The 20624-nt window shown below is 37.5% G+C and overlaps 1 long non-coding RNA gene and 1 pseudogene across 2 annotated transcripts in view; both read right to left on the bottom strand.

The window, feature by feature from the left end:
• The window catches only part of LOC131517230 (uncharacterized), a 183812-nt gene that overhangs the window by 124409 nt on the left and 38779 nt on the right, over window positions 1–20624 (bottom strand). The window lies entirely within an intron of this gene.
• LOC131517224 (small ribosomal subunit protein eS1-like) lies at window positions 17463–18934 on the bottom strand (annotated as a pseudogene).

Genomic DNA, 20624 nt, shown 5'->3' with positions numbered 1-20624 from the left:
CTTTGATTCCTAAACCAGACAGAGACCCAGTAAAAAAAGAGAACTACAGGCCAATATCCCTGATGAATATGGATGCAAAAATTCTCAATAAGATACTAGCAAATCGAATTCAACGGCATATAAAAAGAATTATTCACCATGATCAAGTGGGATTCATTCCTGGGATGCAGGGCTGGTTCAACATTTGCAAATCAATCAACGTGATACATCACATTAACAAAAAAAAAGAGAAGAACCATATGATCCTGTCAATCGATGCAGAAAAGGCCTTTGACAAAATCCAGCACCCTTTCTTAATAAAAACCCTGGAGAAAGTCGGGATAGAAGGAACATACTTAAAGATCATAAAAGCCATTTATGAAAAGCCCACAGCTAACATCATCCTCAACGGGGAAAAACTGAGAGCTTTTTCCCTGAGATCAGGAACATGACAGGGATGCCCACTCTCACCGCTGTTGTTTAACATAGTGCTGGAAGTTCTAGCATCAGCAATCAGACAACAAAAGGAAATCAAAGGCATCAAAATTGGCAAAGATGAAGTCAAGCTTTCGCTTTTTGCAGATGACATGATATTATACATGGAAAATCCGGTAGACTCCACCAAAAGTCTGCTAGAACTGATACATGAATTCAGCAAAGTTGCAGGATACAAAATCAATGTACAGAAATCAGTTGCATTCTTATACACTAACAATGAAGCAACAGAAAGACAAATAAAGAAACTGATCCCATTCACAATTGCACCAAGAAGCATAAAATACCTAGGAATAAATCTAACCAAAGATGTAAAAGATCTGTATGCTGAAAACTATAGAAAGCTTATGAAGGTAATTGAAGAAGATTTAAAGAAATGGAAAGACATTCCCTGCTCATGGATTGGAAGAATAAATATTGTCAAAATGTCAATACTACCCAAAGCTATCTACACATTCAATGCAATCCCAATCAACATTGCACCAGCATTCTTCTCGAAACTAAAACAAGCAATCCTAAAGTTCATATGGAACCACAAAAGGCCCTGAATAGCCAAAGTAATTTTGAAGAAGAAGACCAAAGCAGGAGGCATCACAATCCCAGACTTTAGCCTCTACTACAAAGCTGTCATCATCAAGACAGTATGGTATTGGCATAAAAACAGACACATAGACCAATGGTATAGAATAGAAACCCCAGAACTAGACCCACAAACGTATGGCCAACTCATCTTTGACAAAGCAGGAAAGAACATCCAATGGAAAAAAGACAGTCTCTTTAACAAATGGTGCTGGGAGAACTGGACAGCAACATGCAGAAGGTTGAAACTAGACCACTTTCTCACACCATTCACAAAAATAAACTCAAAATGGATAAAGGACCTGAATGTGAGACAGGAAACCATCAAAACCTTAGAGGAGAAAGCAGGAAAAGACCTCTCTGACCTCAGCCGTAGCAATCTCTTACTCGGCACATCCCCAAAGGCAAGGGAATTAAAAGCAAAAGTGAACTACTGGGACCTTATGAAGATAAAAAGCTTCTGCACAGCAAAGGAAACAACCAACAAAACTAAAAGGCAACCAACGGAATGGGAAAAGATATTTGCAAATGACACATCGGACAAAGGGCTAGTATCCAAAATCTATAAAGAGCTCACCAAACTCCACACCCGAAAAACAAATAACCCAGTGAAGAAATGGGCAGAAAACATGAATAGACACTTCTCTAAAGAAGACATGCGGATGGCCAACAGGCACATGAAAAGATGCTCAACGTCGCTCCTCATCAGGGAAATACAAATCAAAACCACACTCAGATATCACCTCACGCCAGTCAGAGTGGCCAAAATGAAGAAATCAGGAGACTAGAGATGCTGGAGAGGATGCGGAGAAATGGGAACCCTCTTGCACTGTTGGTGGGAATGCAAATTGGTGCAGCCGCTCTGGAAAGCAGTGTGGAGGTTCCTCAGAAAATTAAAAATAGACCTACCCTATGACCCAGCAATAGCACTGCTAGGAATTTATCCAAGGGATACAGGAGTACTGATGCATAGGGGCACTTGTACCCCAATGTTTATAGCAGCACTCTCAACAATAGCCAAATTATGGAAAGAGCCTAAATGTCCATCAACTGATGAATGGATAAAGAAATTGTGGTTTATATACACAATGGAATACTATGTGGCAATGAGAAAAAATGAAATATGGCCTTTTGTAGCAACGTGGATGGAACTGGAGAGTGTGATGCTAAGTGAAATAAGCCATACAGAGAAAGACAGATACCATATGGTTTCACTCTTATGTGGATCCTGAGAAACGTAACAGAAACCCATGGGGGAGGGGAAGGAAAAAAAAAAAAAAAGAGGTTAGAGTGGGAGAGAGCCAAAGCATAAGAGACTCTTAAAAACTGAGAACAAACTGAGGGTTGATGGGGGGTGGGAGGGAGGGTAGGGTGGGTGATGGGTATTGAGGAGGGCACCTTTTGTGGTGAGCACTGGGTGTTGTATGGAAACCAATTTGACAGTAAATTTCATATATTAAAAAAATAAATTAATTAAAAAATAAATAAATAAATAAGTAAATAAATAAATAAATAAATAGAATTTCTTTTAAGCCGTAATAACTAATACTGTTTCCGGTATAAGAATAGAAAAATTGGGGGTGCCTGGGTGGCTCAGTTGGTTGGGCATCTGACTTCAACTCAGGTCATGATCTCGTGGTCTGTGAGTTTGAGCCCCACATCGAGCCCTGTGCTGACAGCTCAGAGCCTGGAGCCTACATAACATTCTGTGTCTCCCTCTCTCTCTCTCTGTGACCCTCCCCCACTCATGCTCTGTCTCTCTCCCTCTCTCTCAAAAATAAACATTAAAAAAAAAAAAAAGGAATAGAAAAATGGGGCACTTGGGTGGCTCAATCAGAGCCTGCTTAGGATCCTGCCTCTCCTTCTGTCTCTGCCCCTTCCCTGCTCATGGGTGTATGCTCACGCACTCTCTCTCTCTCCCAAAATAAATAAATAAACTTAAAAAAAAAAGACTAAAAACATACCATAACTCCCAAGTAAAGGGGAAAATATAGAATGATTATTCAAAAAACCTTAATGAATCCAAAAGAATTCAATAAAATAGAGAAAAAGAAATTAGACAAATATAAATCACAAAGTAGAATAATAGATTTAAACCTAAATATATGAGAAATGATATTAAATGATAATGGGGATTAAATGCTTCATAAAAGGTAAGATTGCCAGACTAGATAAAATTAAAACACAATTATACTCTCTTTGAAAGACATCAAAAAAAAAAATAAATAAGGCAGAGAGAAGTTTAAAATAAAAGAATGGTAAAATACATATATCATGCAGATTTTAACCAAAAGATGGCTAGTATGGCATATTAATATGAGACATAATAAACTTTAAGGCAAAAAGCACTGCTAGAGAGATAAAGAGGTTAAAAATTTTCATGAACTCCAGTCTTAGATGGCTTATTAGCAGCTAGAAAAAGAACAAACAAAACCCAAACTCAGCAACCCAGCAAAAGGAGGAAACAATAAAGATTAGAGCAGAAATAAAAGATATAGAAACTAAAAACAGAACAGATCAATGAAACCCAGGAGCTGGTTCTTTGAAAAGAACACCAAATTGATAAAGACGAGAAATAACAACCAACACCACAGAAATACAAACAATTGAGAAGAGAATATTATGAAAAACTACATGCCAACAAATGGGCAACACAGAAGAAATGGATAAATTCCTAGAAACATATAACCTCCCAAAACAGAATCAGGAAGAAATAGAAAATTTGAACAGACCAATTACCACCAATGAAAACTGAATCGGGAATCAAAAAACTCCCAGAAAACGGTGCCTGGGTGGCTCAATCAGTTCAGCGTCCAACTTCAGCTCAGGTCATGATCTCGTGGTTCGTGAAGTGGAGCCCTACATCAGGTGAGCTCGAGCCCTGCTTCTGGCTCCACATTCTCTCTCTCTCCTCTGCCCCTTGTAGGATTCTCTCTCTTCCCCCCTCTCTCTGTCCCTCACTCACTTGCGCTCACTCTTTCTCAAAAATTAATGATAATAATAAAAAACTCCCAAAAAACAAAAAATTCAGGACCAGACAGCTATACAGGTGAATTCTACAAACATTTAAAAAAGGGTTAATAGCTATTCTTCTCAAACTTTTCCAAAAACAGAAGAGGAAGGAAACCTTCCAAATTAATTCCATGAGGCCAGCATTACCCTGATTCCAAAATCAGATAAAGACACCACACACAAAAACAGAAGTGTAGGCCAATATCTCTGATGAACATAAATGCAAAAATATTCAATAAAATATTGGCAAATGGAAACCAACAGTACATTTTAAAAAAATCACTCACCATGACCAAGTGAGATTAATTCCTGGAATGCAAGGGTGGTTCATTACTCACAAATCAATATGATACATCATATCAGTAAGAGAAAGAATAAGAACCATATGATCATTTCAGTAGATGCAGAAAAATCATTTGACAAGTACCACACCCATTCATGATAAAACCCTCAACAAAGTAGGTTTAGAAGGAACATATCTCAACATAATAAAGGCCATATATGAAAAACCCATAGCTAACATCACACTCAAGGGTGAAAAACTGAGAGCTTTTCCTCCAAGGTCAGGAGCAAGATAAGGATGTCCACTCCCAGTACTTCTATTCAACATAGTACTAGAAGTCCTAGACACAGCAATCAGACAACAGAAAGGAGCAAAAGGCATCCAAATTGGTAAGGAAGAAGTAAAACTTCCACTATTCCAGATGACATAATGCTATAGATAGAAAACCCTAAAGACTCCACTTAAAAACTGCTAGAAGTGATAAATGAATTCAGTAAAGTGACAGGATACAAAATCAATGTTCAGAAATCTGTTGCATTTCTATATACTAACAATGATGCAGCAGAAATAGAAATTAAGAAAACAATGCCATTTATAATTACAGCAAAAATAACAAAATCCCTAAGGATAAACCTAACCTAACAGGTAAAAGACCTGTACTCTAAAAATTATAAAACACTAATGAAAGAAATTGAAAATGACACAAAGAAATGGAAAGACATGCCATGCTTATGAATTAGAAGAACAAATATCGTTAAAATGTCCATACTATCCAGAGGTAGCTGGATGGCTCTGTCAGTGGAGTACGTGACTCTTGATCTCAGGGTTGTGAGTTCAAGTGCCATGTTAGGTGTGGAGATTACTTAAAAAAAAATTCTTTAAAAAAATGTCCATACTGCCCAAAGCAATCTACACACTTAATGCAATCCCGATCAAAATATCAACAGCATTTTTCACAGAACTAGAACAAACAATCCTAAAATTTGTGTGGAACTGCAAAAGACCCCAAATAGCCAAGCAATCTTGAAAAACAAAAACAAAACTGGAGGTATCACATTCCAGACTTCAAGTTATATTACAAAGCTGTAATAATCAAAACAGGATGGCACTGGCACTAAATTAGACATGTAGAGCAAGAGAACAGTATAGAAAGCCCAGAAATAAACCCACCGTTATATGGTCAATTAATCTTCAACAATGGAGGCAAGAATATGCAATGGGAAAAATATCTTCAATATGGGAAAACTGTATAGCTACATTCAAAAGAATGACACTAGATCACTTTCTTATGCCAAACACAAAAATAAACTCAAAATGGATTAAGACCTATAGGTGAGACCTGAAACCATAAACATCCTAGCAGAGAATGCAGCAGTAATTCTCTGATGTTAGTCGTAGCAACATCTTTCTAGATAGGTCTCCTGAGACAAGTGAAACAAAAGCAAAAATAAACTATTGGGACTACATCAAAATGAAAAGCTCTGTACAGTGAAAGAAACAAAACTAAAAGGCAACCTTCTGAATGGGAGAAAATATCTGCAAATGACATCCAATAAAGGGTGAAGAATCAAAATATATAAAGAATTGATACAATTCAACACCAAAACACAAAACAAAAAAATCCAATTTAAAAATGGGTGGAAGGGGCACCCAGGTGGCTCCGTTGGTTAAACGTCCAGTTTAGGCTCAGAACATGATCTCACAGTTTGTGAGTTTGAGCTCCGTGTTGGGCTCTGTGCTGACAGCTCAGAGCCTGGAGCCTGCTTCAGATTCTGTATCTCCCTCTCTCTTTGCCCCTCCCCTGTTTGCACTCTATCTCTCTCAAAAATAAACATTAAAAAAATTTTTTTTAGTAAAAAATAAAGATGGGGAGAAGACATGAACAGACATTTCTCCAAAGAAGATACACAAATGGCTAACAGACACATGAAAAGATACTCAATAGCACTCATCATTAGGGAAAATGCAAATCAAAACTATAATAAGATATGGCCTCACACCTTGGTCCGACTGGCTAAACTCAAAAACATAGGAAACAACAAGTGTTGGTGAGGATGTGGAGAAAAAGGAACCCTTCTGCACTGTTGATGGGAATACAAAGTGGTGCAGCCACTGTGGAAAACAGTATGGAGATTCCTTAAAGAATTACAGATAGGGGCACCCGGGTGGTTCAGTTGGTTAAGCGTCCGACTTCGGCTCACATTGTGATCGCACGGTTTGTGGGTTCGAGCCCTGCATTGGGCTCTGTGCTGACAGCTTGGGGCTTGGATCCTGCTTCAGATTCTGTGTCTCCTTCTCTCTCTGCCCCTCCCCAACTTGTGCTCTGTCTCTCTGTGTCTCTCAAAAAATAAATAAATGTAAAAAGAAAATTAAAAAAAAAAAAAAAAGAATTACATATAGAACTACCCCATGGCCTAGTAATCACACTACTTAGGTATTTACCCCAAGCACACAAAAACACTAATTCAAAGGTTTACAAGCACCTCTATGTTTACTGCAGCATTATTTACATTAGCCAAATTATGGTAGCAACCTAAGTGTCCACTGGTAGATAAACAGATAAAAAAGATGTTATATATATACATATATATGTGTATACACACACACACACACACACACACACACCCCACACACAAATGGAATATTAGTCATGAAAAAAGAATGAAATCTTGTCATTTACAACAACATGGATGGATCTAAAGAGTATAATGCTAAGTGAAATAAGCCAATCAGAGAAAGACAAATACCATATGATTTCACTCATATGTGTAATTTAAGAAACAAAACAATGGAATAAAGGAAAAAAAAAGAGACAAACCAAAAAACAGACTCTTAACTATAGGAGACAGAGTATACTTATTTTTTTATTAAGTTTTTAATTTTAATTCCAGTATAGTTAATATACAGTGTCCTATTAGTTTCAGATGTATAATATATAGTGATTGAACAATTCTATACATTACTCAGTGCTCATCATGGAAAGTGTACTTTTTAATCCCCATCACTTATTCCACCCATCGCCGTCTCCCCCGCCCCATTCCCCTCTGGTAACCATCAGTTTGTTCTCTATAGTTAAGAGTCTGTTTCCATAGCTAGATAGCTAGATAGCTACCTATAGGTAGATAAATATATATATATATATCTATATAGATAGATATCCATCTCACATCTTCTTTATCCATTCATCTATCAATGGATACTTGGGCTGGTCCCATAATTTGGCTATTGTAAATCATGCTGCAAAAAACATAGGGGTGCATGCATCCCTTCAAATTTGTGTTTTTGTATTCTTTGGGTAAACACCCAGTAGTTTGATTACTGGATTGTAGGGTAGTCCTATTTTTAACCTTTTGAGGAAGCTCCCTACTGTTTTCCACAGTGGCTGCACCACTGTATATTCCCATCAAGAGTGCAGGATGGTTCCCCTTTCTCCACATCCTCAGCAACACTTATTGTTCCTTGTGTTTTTGAAAAGGACACTTATCTTGATGAGCACTGAGTAATATATGGAATTGCTGAATCACTATATTGTACACCTGAAATGAATATAACACTGTATGTTAACTACACTGGAATTAAAATTAAAAAAAATTTTAAGTTTATTCATTTCAAGAGAGAAAGAGTGAGAAGAGGAGGGGCAGAGAGAGAGGGAGAGAGAGAATCCCAAGCAGGCTCTGCACTGTCAGCGTGGAGCCTGATGTGGGGCTCAAACCCACAAAACACCAAGATCATGAACTACGCCCATACCAAGAGTTGGAAGCTTACCCACCTGAGCCACCCATGCGCCCCTGGAATTAAAAATTTTTTAAAATCTCAGCTAACTACAAATAGAAAGGAACATCTATTCAGTAGTTAATTAGACCTCTTAAAAAGTGAAGTAGGGCAAGGATACACACACACACACACACACACACACACGCACGCACGCACATATGGATTGAAATTAAACTATGGGCACCTCGCTGGCTCAGTCAGAAGAGCATGAGGCTCTTGATTTTGGGGTCATGTATTTGAGCCCCACTTTAAGTGTAGAGACTACTTAAATAAGAAATAAATAAACTTAAAAAATAATGAAACAAAACTATCATTATTCCATATTTGAAAATGATTCTAAATAATTCAAAATAATTAATAGTTTAATTACTGGATAGAAAAATCAACATACAAAGTTGCTGCTTAGTAAAATCAATCTACAATATTTTTTTTCCTTCATACTAGCAACTAGCACATAGAAAATAAAAATCTTAAACGGATACCCTTTGCAATGGAATAAAAGTATGAAGACTTGGGAACAATGCTAACTCTAAATGTTAGATGGTATGCAGAGAATTTATGGAGAGAATTTTAATAGTTTATTTAAAATTGCAAAGAAGACCTAAATATACAGGGAGTGGAAGATTCAACACTGTCAAGATGTCGAGCTCCATTACTGATCCTGAAGAAGGAGCTGGTATGGAACTTGCTCTCCAACGGTAAACAATTAGAAACCTGGACAAAATATATGAGACAACTGTTTTTGGACAACTACTAGAGGCTGTAAGCTGCACATTCTCAGAGCACAGGGAGGACTCTGAGATGTTCAAATTGTACCCAGCCAGAACAGAGACCTCACTGAGTGACAGGGCAATCAGAGGGGTAAAGGTGGAATATTAAAACTAAACTAGCCCGTAAGCAAAGGCTATTCTAGACACACTCTAACAAAGCTGAAAATAATCCTTGAAAATATCAAGTTGATCCACAACTACCCTAATAACCTGTGTGCAAAAATAAATTTCAAAACTGAAAAAAAGACAACAAAATGCAAATACTTAACAATATAACATTTGGAACATCTGATATCAAATAAAAAATCACTAGACATAGAAAAAAGAAAAAAGTTTAAACCAGAAAAGGACGTGAAAATGATATGTGCTATAAAACACGTGTATTCAGAATATATTAAATATTATATATAATATACACATATACATAATATACACACATATAACATACATGTCTTATATGCACATACACATATTTTTTGTTCCAGCCCTTTTCACTTTACACTTAACTTCAATGCCAATGTCACTAGATTTCCTGATAATACAAAAGTGATCTGTCTACATAAAATTTTCTTTTCTCCATGTTTTACAATTAAAAACAACAAAAATGCCAGTGAGTATGAAGAGGTACATTCTACAAATTTTGTTTATTCATGTGTATCAAAACCTTTAAGAGAGTATGAAGAGGTACATTCTACAAATTTTGTTTATTCATGTGTATCAAAACCTTTAAGAGAGAGAGAGAGAGAGAGAGAGAGAGAGAGAGAGAGAAAGGAAGGAAGGAAGGAAGGAAGGAAGGAAGGAAGGAAGGAAGGAAGGAAGGAAGGAAGGAAGGAAGGAAGGAAAGAAGGAAAAAGGGCAAAGGGGGCACCTGGGTGGCTCAGGTGAGGATCCAACTTTGGCTCAGGTCATGATCTCACCTTCATGAGTTTGAGCCCTGCATCAGGTTCTCTGCTATCAGCGCAATGCCCACTTCAGATCCTCTGTCTCCCTCTCTCTCTTCACCTCCCCCACTCAAGTGCTCTCCCTCTCTCAAAAATAAACAAACATTAAAAAAATTTTTTTAAAAAGCAAAGCTTTTTTCTCCCTATATTTTCTTTGGCTTTAGCTACTCCTAGTACATTATCCTGTATCCCAAGGTTTTGCATGCAGTGGTAGGCTGTAACAGTCTCTCATCAGATCATGAGAACCATTGTTAAATATTTAGGAATTCTGCAATCTGATTGCTAAACTTTTGGGACCTTGAAGTCAGCCATTTTATTGGGAGGGTTGACCCTACAGAAATTGACCAACAGTACAAATCAGGAGTTTATTTCATCATGCTGCTGTACCTGTACAATGCTGGTGTGCTGGTACACAATGCTGTTTTTTCTAGTTTAAAAAAAAAGCACCCCTAAGAGAGTCAGCAAACTATGACCTACAGGTCAAATCTGGCCTGCCACATGTTTTTGTAAGTAAAGTTTTATTGGAATCCAGCATGTTTATATATTGTCAATGGCTGTTTTTGTGCTCTAACAGCAGAGTTGAGTAGTCATGACAGAGATCACAAAGCCTAAAGTATTTACTATCTGGCTCTTTCATGACAAAGAAATAGTAAACAAAAGCTATATTGAGCAGAGGTAATAGACATGCCAAACAATAATAAATTATAGCTTGAATAGAATTCATCAGAAACATGCATCTTAGAAAAGTGCTTTTTACATACTCTTATACACACAAAGCCTAAAATGTTACAACCATTTATTTTTTTTATACTCTAAGATGTCTAACAACAGTATACATTTCATAGAATAACTCCATTTCTGTTAAAAGGGTAAAACACAGGAGCACCTGGGTGGTTCAGTCGGTTAAGCATCTGACTATGGCTCAGGTCATGACCTCATAGTTCATGAGTTCGAGCCCTGCACTGGGCACTCTGCTGTCAGTGCTGAACCCACTTCGGATCCTCTGCCTTCTTTTCTCTCTGCCCTTCACCCACTCATGTTCTCTCTCACTCTTTCTCTCAAAAATAAACATTTAAATAAAAGGGTAAAAAATAGTATTTATATTTATGCATAAATATTTTAGAGAAAATACACAAGAAACTGGTAAAATTAGTTGCCCCTGAAAAGAGGAACTGGGTGACTGGTGGACAGAGTTTAAAGGAGAGTTTTCATTGAATATGCTTTTGTATTTCTTGCATTTTAAACCATGTGCTTGTATGACCTATTTAAAAAATAAATAACATTTTTTAAAAGTATTGGCTAAGATGAGATTTAGGAATTTCAATCCTTTCTTCTATGAGGCATCCTGATATAATAGAAAGAACATTGTTTATGGGAGTTAAAAAAAAAAAAAAGACATGTTTCCAAAACCTGGTCTGCTACTGTCTAGTTTTGTGATGTTGGCCACGCTCCTTAAGTTAGCTGAATCTCAGCTTGGACATTAATAAAATCAGTATAACAAAAGCTACTTTGTGAGGATTAGATATTATATAAAACTGCCTTGTACTTACTAAATGGTAGCTATTATTCTGTGGATTTCAATTATCCCTGCTATCCATTACCACCAATTATGTGTTGGATATTGATTAAAGGGAACCTAAGGTATGAATGAGGTCTAAGAGAGTCTTAATTTACAGATATCAACTAACCCTGTGAGGGAAAACCAGTATTTTAAAAATTGTATTCAGGTGCTTCTTAGGTTTTCAAGTGCAAAAGTTCAAGGGTTTTTTTAAGGCTTCTTAAGGACTTGCCCAAGAGATCAAGCAATCAATAGCACTTAATAATGGCCTAAGTCCACAATGCAATTTCATATTGGTTCTCCCTCCTCTGCTTCATTTCTCTTTTCCTATCCCTGTTTCTTGGAACTGCTTGCCTTAATAATAGCACATAAGTCTTTTGCCTCAGGTTATGTATACTTTTTGAGGAAACTCAAGCTAAGACGAGGGCCTGCCTAATTCTACTGAAGAGAGCCTGGGACTGTGTAGCAGATACTGTTGGTGCCCTATCCATATGTCTTCAGGCCTTAATATTAACAGGGCTTGCTTTCTTGACCGCCAGCATTTGCATCTGTGCTCTGTTAGAGGGCTTTCTTTACCACCCTCAGTATTTTCTCCCACTATATGAGATGTCTTTTAATTTCTTTTTGCCTATTTATTTTGAGAGAGAGAGAAAGTGCACATGCTCCCTCAAAAGCAAAGGAGGGACAGAGAGAGAGAGAGAGAGAGAGAGAGAGAGAGAGAGAGAGAGAGAGAGAGAGAGAGAATGAACCTCAAGCAGGCTCTGTGCTGTCTGTACAGAGCCCAAGGCAGGGATTAGTCTCACAAACCGTGAGATCACGACCCAAGCCAAAAATCAAGAGTCACAGCTTAACTGACTAAGCCACCCAGGCACTCTCCCCCTCCCCTGCTTTTTTTTTTAAGATTTAATTATTTCAAAGTTATTTCTATACCCAATATGAGGCTCAGACTTACAACCTGAGATCAAGGGTCACAAACTCCCCCAACTGAGCCAACCAGGCACTCCTGTCCTTTACTTTCTTGATGGTATAGTTTCTTCCACAAAAGTTTTTCATTTTGATGAAATCCAATTTTTCAAATTTTCTTTTCTGTCACTTGTCTTTTGGGGTTGTATCTCAGAGATCACTGCCTAACCCAAGTTCACTAAGATTTACCCCTATGTTTTCTTCTAGTAGTTTTAAATGTGTGTGTGTTGCGGGGGGGGGGGGGGGGGGAGAGGTGTTCCTTGCTTTTGTTTTGTTTTTAGAGCAAGTGCAATCAGGGGAGGGAGAGAGAATCTAAACCAGGCTCCATGCCCAGCGCAATCCCAATGTGGGGTTCGATATCACCATAAGATCATGACCTGAGCCAAAATAAAGAGTCGGATGTTTAACCAACTAAGCCACTCAGTTATCCCTCTTGCAGTTCTATAGTGGGTTTTTTTTGGGGGGGGGTTGTTTTGTTTTTTAACATTTAGGTCTATGATCCATTTTTAGTTAATTTTTGTGTAAGGTTCCGGTAGGAATCCAATTTCATTCTTTCATGTGTGGATATTCAGTTGTCCCAGGACCAGTTTTTGAAAAGATGATTTTTTCTCCATTGAATTATTTTGGCACCCTTGTGAAAAATCAATTGACCATAAATGGAAGAGTTTATATCTGGATTCTCCATTTTATTCCAGTGATCTATGTGTCTTTCCTCATGCCATCACCATAGTATTTTCATCACTGTAGTTTTGTACTAGGTTTGAAATTGGGAAGTGTGAATCCTCCAAATTTGGACTTCTTTTTCAAGACTGTTTTGGCTGTCATCTTTGTTTTTTGATTTATACTTTGTGAATCTCCTTTAAGAAATCTTTTTGGACTGGGGCGCCTAGATAGCTCAGTCAGTTAAATGTCTGCTTCAGCTCAGGTTATGATCTCACAGTTGGCAACTTCAAGCCTGGCGTCGGGCTCTGTGCTGACAGTTCAGAGCCTGGATCTTGCTTCAGGTTCTGAGTCTCCCTCTCTCTCTGCCCCTCCCCACCCCCAAACTCACTTACTCTCTCACTCTCTCTCTCAAAAATAAACATTAAAAAAAAAAGAAATAAATCCATTTTGACTCCAAAGCCATAAAATATTTTTCTATGTGGTTTTCAAGAAATTTTATCAAAAGGCGGTCATAAGAGGGAAGTATATAGCAATCCAGGCCTTCCTAAAGAAGGAAGAAAGGTCTCAGATACACAACCTAACTTTACACCTTAAAGAGCTGGAAAAAGAACCGCAAATAAACCCCAAACCAGCAGAAGACAGGAAATAGTAAGGATCAGAGCAGAAATCAATGCTATCAAAACCAAAAAACAACAACAACAATAACAACAACAACAAACAGTAGAACAGATCAACGAAACCAGATGCTGGTTCTTTGAAAGAATTAACACAACTGATAACACCTAGCCAGTTTGATCAAAAAGAAAAAGGAAAGGACCCAAATAAATAAAATCAACAATGAAAGAGGAGAGATCACAACCAACACAACAGAAATACAAACAATAATAAGAGAATATTATGAGCAGTTATATGCCAATAAAATGGGCAATCTGGAAGAAATGGACAAATTCCTAGAAACATATAAACTACCAAAATTGAAACGGGAAGTAACAGAAAATTTGAACAGACCCATAACCAGTAGAGAAATCGAATTAGTAACCAAAAATCTCCCAAAAAACAAGAATCCAGGACCAGATGGCTTTCTAGAGGAATCCTATCAAACATTTTTTTTAATATTTTTTTAACTTGTTTTATTTTTTATTTTTTAAAATTTACATCCAAATTAGTTAGCATAGAGTGTAACAATGATTTCAGGAGTAGATTCCTCAGTGCCTCTTACCCATTTAGCCCATCCCCCCTCCCACAACCCCTCCAGTAACCCTCCGTTTGTTCTCCATATTTATGAGTCTCTTCTGTTTTGTCCCCCTCCCTGTTTTTATATTTTTTGTTTCCCTTCCCTTATGTTCATCTGTTTTCTCTCTTAAAGTCCTCATATGAGTGAAGTCATATGATTTTTGTCTTTCTCTGATTGACTAATTTCACGTAGCATAATACCCTCCAGTTCCATCCACGTAGTTGCAAATGACAAGATTTCATTCTTTTTGACTGCCGAGTAATACTCCATTGTATATGTATACCACATCTTCTTTATCCATTCATCCATCGATGGACATTTGGGCTCTTTCCATCCTTTGGCTATTATTGATAGTGCTGCTATAAACATGGGAGTGCATGTGTCCCTTAGAAACAGCACACCTGTATCCCGTGGATAACTGCCTAGTAGTGCAATTGCTGGGTTGTAGGGCAGTTCTATTTTAGTTTTTTGAGGAACCTCCATACTGTTTTCCAGAGTGGCTGCACCAGCTCACATTCCCACCTATCAAACATTTAAAGAAGAGTTAGCACCTACTCTCCTGAAGCTGTTCCAATACATTAAAAAAATTATTCACCCTGATTCAGTGAGATTTATACCTGGGATGCAGGGCTGGTTCAATATCCACAAAATAATCAATGTGATACATCACACCAATAAAAGAAAGGAAAAGAACCGCATGATCCTCTCAATAGATGCAGAGAAAGCTTTGACAAAATATAGCACCCTTTCTTGATAAAAACCCTCAAGAAAGTAGGGATAAAGGGATCATACCACAAGATCATAAGAGCCGTATATGAAAGATCCACCACTAATATCATCCTCAATGGAGAAAAATTGAGAGCTTTCCCCCTAAGGTCAGGAACAAGACAGGCATGTCCACCCTCGCCACTGTTATTCAACATAGTATTGGAAGCCTTAGCCTCAGCAATCAGAAAACACAAAGAAATAAAAGGCATCCAAATCAGCCAGGAGGAGGTCAAAGTTTCACTCTTCACAGATGACATGATATTCTATATGCAAAACCCAAAAGACTCCACCAAAAAACTGCTAGAACTGATTCATGAATTCAGCAAAGTCACAGGATATAAATAAAATCAATGCACAGAAATCAATTGCATTCCTATACACCAACAATAGAGAAAGAGAAATCAAGGAATGAATCCCATTTACAATTGCACCAAAAACCATAAAATATCTAGGAATAAATCTAACCAACAAGGCGAAAAATCTATACACTGGAAACTATAGAAAGCTTATGAAGGAAACTGAAGAAGATACAAAAAATGGGAAAACATTCCATGCTCCTAGATAGGAAGAACAAATATTGTTAAAATGTCAATACTACCCAAAGTAATCTACATATTCAGTGAAATATCTATCAAAATAGCACCAGCATTCTTCACGGAACTCAAACAAACAATCCTAAAATTTGTATGGAACCAGAAAAGACCCTGAATAGCCAAAGCAATCTTGAAAAAGAAAACCAAAGCTGGGGTACCACAATCCCGAACTTCAAGCTGTACTGCAAAGCTGTAATCATCATGACAGTATGGTACTGGCACAAAAACAGACACTCAGATCAATGGAACAGAATAGAGAACCCAGAAATGGACCCACAAACGTATGGCCAACTAATCTTTGACAAAACAGGAAAGAATATCCAGTGGAATAAAGACAGTCTCTTCAGCAAATGGCACTGGGAAAACTGGAGAGCGACATGCAGAAAAATGACCTTGGCCCACTTTCTTATGCCATACACAAAAATGAACTCAAAATGGATGAAAGACCCAATGTAAGACAGGAAGCCATCAAAATCCTTGAGGAGAAAGCAGGCAAAAACTTCTTTGAACTTGTCCACAGCAACTTCTTACTCAACAAGTCTCCAGAGGCAAGGAAACAAAAGCAAAAATGAACTACTGGGACCTCATCAAAATAAAAAGCTTCTGCACAGCGAAGGAAACAATCAGCAAAACTAAAAGGCAACCGACAGAATGGGAGAAGATATTTGCAAATGACATATCAGATAAAGGGTTAGTATCCAGAATCTATAAAGAACTTATCAAACTCAACACCCAAAAACCAAATAATCCAGTGAAGAAATGGGCAAAAGACATGAACAGACACTTCTCCCAGGAAGACATCCAGATGGCCAACCGACACATAAAAAATGCTCAACATCACTCATCATCAGGGAAATACAAATCAAGACCACAATGAGATACCACCTCACCCCTGTCAGAATGGCTGACATTAACAACTCAGGCAACAACAGATGTTGGCAAGGATGCTGAGAAAGAGGATCTCTTTTGCACTGCTGGTGGGAATGCAAGCTGGTGCAGCCACTCTGGAAAACAGTATGGATGTTCCTCAAAAAATTAAAAATAGAACTACCCTATGACCCAGCAATTGCACTACTAGGCATTTATCCACAGGATTCTGGGGCATATGTACCCTAATGTTTATAGCAGCACTATCAACAACAGCCAAAGTATGGAAAGAGCCCAAATGTCCACCGATGGATGAATGGATAAAGAAGATGCGGTATATATACACAATGGAGTATTACTCGGCAATCAAAAAGAATGAAATCTTGCCATTTGCAACTACATGGATGGAAGTGAAGGGTATTATGCTAAGCAAAATTAGAGAAAGACATACCATATGACTTCTCTCATATGAGGACTTCAAGATACCAAACAGATGAACATTAAGGGAGGGAAGCAAAAATAATATAAAAACAGGGACAGGGACAAAACATAAGAGATTCTTAAATATAGAGAACAAACAGAGGGTTACTGGAGGGGTTGTGGGAGGGGAATGGGCTAAATGGGTAAGGGGAATTAAGGAATCTACTCCTGAAATGCACCATATGCTAACTAACTTGGATGTAAATTAAAAAATACATTATTAATAAAAAAAGAAGTTTTATCATTTGCCCCTCTCGTTCCAATCATCGATCTATTTGGAATTTATTCTAGTGCATGATAAGAGGTAGGGGTTTAATGTCATGCTTTTAAAGTGTATTAACACTTTTTTTAAGTCCATTTTTTCTTTCACTGATCCACAAAAAAAAAATTTGTCACAAATCAAGTTTCCATATAGGTGTGGTTCTGTTTGGGTACCCTGTTCTATTCTATTGGTCACTTTTTCTATCCTTAAACCAGTAACACTATCTTAAAATTACTATACGTTTTTGTCTATTTTTTTTTTTTTTTGGTGTTTATTCATCTTAGAGAAGAGAGACAGAGCACAGGTCAGGGAGCAGCAGAGAGAGAGGGAAACACAGAATATTAAGCAGGTTCCAGGCTCTGAGCTGTCAGCACAGAGCCGGATGTGGGGCTCAAACCCACGAGCCTTGAGATCATGACCTGAGCCGAACAAAGTTGGATGCTTAGCCAACTGACCCACCCAGGCGTCCCTTTTTTTTTTTAAACCTTTTTTTAATTTGTCACCATTAAATATCTAAATTTTAAACAGGTTTTATTGAACTTTAGTACTAGTCTCATCCCCAGTAACTTTTCCAGAACCACTACCTTCACCATGAAGCTCCATGTGCTTTCCCAAATCAAATACAGGCTTCTTCAGCATTTTTACATTTTTAACAAAGAAAGCATAGAGCGGATAAAGAGATTGACAAGACTTTTCTATGTCTTTTCCAAAGCTGTCTGGAATCAATTTATTGACCACTTCTTTCAAGTCATTTATCTGCACCTCCCACGTCATGATCTCCATCATCTTCTTCTGAATTTTGGTGGACCTGTTGGTGCTGAGCATAAGAGGTCTTCTAAATCTGATTGTTACATTTTTTAGTAAAACCAATACAGAATAGATGAAGCAAATAAACATCAGTAGTCTTGACATCAACATGGGCTTCAATCAGGGTCTGCCATTTTTGACCAAGGAGCACATTTTGTCACAGATAAGATCCATGCCATGGAACTTAGTCAGGCAGTTTTTGCCCTGAACATCCTCAAAAATTATCTTGAATTTTCTGAATACAACTTTCTGCAGATCAACAAGGCTCACTTCAAAAACACGACCCTTGAGGCCATCAGATGTGATTTTGGTTCCTTGAGTTCTGGTGGACTAGTGTTTTTCCAATATTTCTTATACTGAACATAGCTGGTGCTTTCACATCATACCAATCCTTCTTAGAAAATGGATCAACCACTTTCTTCTTGGCTTCCTTTCTGCCACCTTTTGTAAGGTGCTTGTTCTTGCCAATGGCCATGACAAGGTTCAAGGAGCCAAAAGGCTCAGTTATTATAGCTTTTTAATAAGGTAACCTCTATGGCAAATCTCCCCATCTTATTCTTCTTCATAAGTATATTTATGGCTCTTACATATAAATTATAGATATAGTTTAACAAGTTACACATACACACACACAAGTTTCATTTGGATTTTGATTGATATTGCATTGAATTTATAGATCATTTTGGGAAGACATTATTTTAAGAAAACAATATTGAGTTTTATAATCAATAAACATAGTTCATTTACTTATATTGAGCCAGTGTTGCAGAGTTCCAGGGGTATCTTTCTCACCACAAGATCCACTTAGATCTTTTCTCCTTTATGCTACTTGTTCCTAAGCTTAATGAGAATGCTTTCAATATATCAAATTAAGGGGGCGCCAGGGTGGCTCAGTCGGTTTAGCATCTGACTTCGGCTCAGGTCATGGTCTCGCGGTCTGTGAGTTCAAGCCCCATGTGGGACTCTGTGCTGACAGCTCAGAGCCTGGAGCCTGCTTCAGATTCTGTGTCTCCCTCTCTTTGACCCTCCCCCGTTCATGCTCTGTCTCTCTCTGTCTCAAAAATAAATAAACGTTAAAAAAAAAAAAAAAAGAATAACGTTAGCTGTTGTATTTAGAAGGTAACCTTTATCTGGTTAGAATGGTCTCTTTTATTCCTTTATTAAGAAGTTTTTTCAAAAAATCATAACTGTGTTGAATTTTATCAAGCATGTTTTGTTTTTAATAGTAAACTAATCCTGGATTCGTGAGATATAACCATCCTGGTAATGATGTATTATTTCCTTTACATACTGTCATATTCCATTTTCTTTTTTTTTCTTTGTTTTTAAAGTTTGTATTTATTTATTTGAGAGAGACCTACACCACACATCAGAAAGTGCCCTCATTCAGAAAGGGAAGGCAAACATTAAGGACACCTTACATGTTTCCCTTATTTTAAGGATCATTTCCCTGTGCTATCATCTACTGTCTGAAAACAGTTGCTTCACAGATTTTGCTACTTTTAAAGTTATTGGTGACACAAGGTGAAGTCCAATACCAGTTACTCCATCATGTCTAGAAGCAGCAATCTCCATCATTTTTTAATATGCAATATTTTTATCCTTCAGTTTAAAGATCTTCAAATTTCCATTATTTTATCATTGATTCATTAATACATTTCTTAGTATCTAAACATAAGAACTTTAATATTTAAAAAAATTTTTTTAATGTTTATTTATTTTTGACAGAGAGACAGAGCATGAGCAGGGGAGGGGCAGAGAGAGAGGGAAACACAGAATCTGAAGCAGGCTCCAGGCTCTGAGCTGTCAGCACAGAGTCCCACATGGGGCTTGAACTCATAGACCACGAGACCATGACCTGAGCCGAAGTCGGATGCTCAACTGACTGAGCCACCCTGGCGCCCCAGAACTTTAATATTTTTTTAATGTTTATTTTTGAGAGAGAGAAAGAGAGAGAGTGCGGGGGATGGGTAGAGAGAGGGGAGAATAGAGGATCCAAAGTGGGCTCCACGCTGACAGCAGAGAGCCAGATGCAGGGCTTGAATTCACCAACTGCGAGATCACGACCTGAGCCAAAGTTGGACACTTAACTGAGCTACCCAGGCGCCCCAAAACATACGAACTTTTATAATTATTTTTTCAGTACAGATTTTTCATTTTATCCCACTGTGATCAAAGAATGCAATATGTATGATACCAGTCCTTTGAAATTTGTTCAGACTTCCTTTATAGCCCAATATATGGTTACAAATATTATCAAAAGTATTCCACTTGAAAGAACATGTATTCTGCAGTTTTTCTGTGGAGCGTTCTGTATATGTCCATTGAATCAAGCATATTAATTTGTTTCGTTCAAGTTTTCAACAATCTTGTTAACTTTGCTTTTTTGTGTGCTTGATATAACACTGAGAAATAGCTGTTGAAATCTCTCATTATAATTGTGGAATTTGTCTCTAGCTCCCTGTTGTTCCTGGTGATTTGATCCTTTTATCATCTCTAGTGATCCTCTTTAATTGCTTTTTGCTTTAAAATCTCACATATTCTGATATTAATAGATTTATACTAGCTTTATTTCACTCAGTATTTACCTAATATA

The sequence above is a fragment of the Neofelis nebulosa genome, chromosome 7, assembly GCF_028018385.1.
Source record: "Neofelis nebulosa isolate mNeoNeb1 chromosome 7, mNeoNeb1.pri, whole genome shotgun sequence".
In the NCBI taxonomy this organism is placed as follows: Eukaryota; Metazoa; Chordata; class Mammalia; order Carnivora; family Felidae; genus Neofelis; species Neofelis nebulosa.
The sequence above is the reverse complement of the archived record's forward strand: the minus strand, read 5'-3'. Positions and strand labels throughout refer to the sequence as shown.